At 45.6% G+C, this 2,148-nt stretch overlaps 1 long non-coding RNA gene across 1 annotated transcript; it reads left to right on the top strand.

The window, feature by feature from the left end:
* Window positions 1–1,347, top strand: LOC110295872. Its single transcript, XR_002378124.1, has 3 exons — window positions 1–147; window positions 732–839; window positions 1,221–1,347. It is a non-coding gene; the product is annotated as an uncharacterized LOC110295872 (long non-coding RNA).
* The last annotated feature ends 801 nt before the right edge of the window (window positions 1,348–2,148 follow it).

The following is a 2,148-nucleotide window of genomic DNA, read 5'->3' as shown; positions in this document are numbered from 1 at the left end:
GCAGGGGTTGAGACTCATGGGGCAAACAGACCTGAGGATCTAGGCACCTACATCCATTAAGGTTTGAAATTCAGAAGCAGTAGGCTGTAAGCACTCAACATTCCTCTCAGGCAGCATGGATCCAGTTCTAGCCATATTGCCCCATGGGTAAGAAGTGGGTAGGACATCAGGCATGGGTCCCTAGGAANATACTATCTCTAGACCCTTCCTGCTTCACTCTATGCCTGCTATTCGCCATAAGACAAGCAGCCTCCGGGACATGCTTCTGCCACATAACGTTCTGCCTCTATATGAGCCCAGAACCACAGTGCCCAAGGAACATGGGCTGAAACCCTGAGCCACAAAGAGAAGCCTTCCTTAAGTTGTCCTACGAGGTACTGGGGTCACAGCAGTAAAAGGTAATCGATAGAGTAAATCATCTAAGAGCTAGGAGCAACATCAATGGTGAAGTCTACACCATTGATGGGTATCTGGGCCTCCATGAGCAGTAGAGAGAAGGAAAACAGTGGGGTAGCATCCTTGTCAGATGTCGGAGTGACCAGAAATCTGTGGAAAGAAGCATTGCTGGATCCGGAGCACAGGCTCGGTCAGATATAGACATTCATTTTCTGCCTGGCTATCTCCTTATTCAAGAGGTTCTATCCTTGGCAACTAGCCACCACGCCATGAGGAAGCCCAGGGTTCCTGGGAAGGAATGGCAAAAATATGTGTTCCCCCATCTGCTAGAGTAGATGGAGTAGAGACAGCTGGTCCCTACCACACCCAGCCCAATGTGCAGTGTCNGGAGCAAAATCCACTTCGTTGGTCAAGCTTTGCAAGGCAAAGTTTAGCATCAGGAGGTAACAGCATCAGTATTTGGGGGCTCTTTTTTCTATTCTGACTCCCAAGCCGGGTATTGAGCAAAGCAAAATTAGGCTACCACACTATCCCCTTCATGTCAGACTCTCATCTAGGAGCATCCCTACCCTGAGGGACACAGAGGTCCCAGACAAGGCTAGACCCGGAAGCCAGAACCCTTTGGAGCATAGATAGCTNCACTGTCACGAGCAGACATACTGTCTCATGCCATGCACATGAGAAACGTGTGTTCAGNACTCATTCTCACATACGAATNAGGCTCCAGAGTCAGCTGAGTCCCTTGTCTCACGTGTCCCTACTTGACCTTGGAATAGGCACACTGGGGAATGATTTAAAAGCCCTTATTCTCCATTTCTCCCTAGTGGTCCATGGCTGTCTGCCCACCCACTGCTGGGACAGAAGCTGCTCTCAGCCACAGCCACCCCCATCAATCAATATTTTTAATTACCTTTACATGATTGACTAATAAAATTCTCCACTGACTAATTGATTTTTTGATGGGGAGATGAATTTTTTTTCCTCACCTAAATGGCAAGTTGTATTTCTTTTGGTCATTTTAGAAGAAGAAAAATGGGAGAGAGCAGGAATAAGGAGAGACCCAGAGGTCACGAAGATTATAGGCCCAAACTGAGATAAATTAACAGGCAGTCCCAATCACCATGTGCCCCAGCACACACCCAGACATCTCCTATGCTGTGGTACCATGATGCTCAGGGGGACATTGGACACTGGTTCTTCAAGCAGCATGGGCGGCACTTTGCTTAAGCATCAACTGTTACATTGTTTTTCAACCTTTACATTTTATTTATTTATTCATTTTTTTTGCCATGTTGAGAATCAAACCCAGAACCCTACACATACTAGCCATGTGCCGCATATCTAATTATATATTCCCATCTCTTTCCTTTCTTTTTAAATACAGTCACTGAGTTTCAAATTATTAGAGCAGCTTATTTATTGCCTCTAAGTTGGAAAGAAAGAGAACTTGCCATAGGCCATGGTGTCAGTGAGCAGAGACCACTACCGAGGCTGGCTTCACTGCCAAGTCACCCACTAGCTCCTAACAGCAGCATTTTCTATTCTGCTCACTGCCCTGGTGCCTAAACTTGACCAGTACAAGAGACATTCAGCCCTTGCCTTTCACTTGAAGAAATGAATCTATTCCAGCCATATAAAAAAAGTAGGTCCCAATGGAAAATGCAGAGTAAGAGAAATATAATTTTAATATCTATTATGGGGGGAAATCAGACATATGGACAAGAAAAAGAGCAATACAATGAACTCTGATGT

Source organism: Mus caroli, chromosome 6, assembly GCF_900094665.2.
Source record: "Mus caroli chromosome 6, CAROLI_EIJ_v1.1, whole genome shotgun sequence".
Classification (NCBI taxonomy): domain Eukaryota; kingdom Metazoa; phylum Chordata; class Mammalia; order Rodentia; family Muridae; genus Mus; species Mus caroli.
Note: the sequence above shows the minus strand (reverse complement) of the source record. Positions and strands in the feature narration are given on the sequence as shown.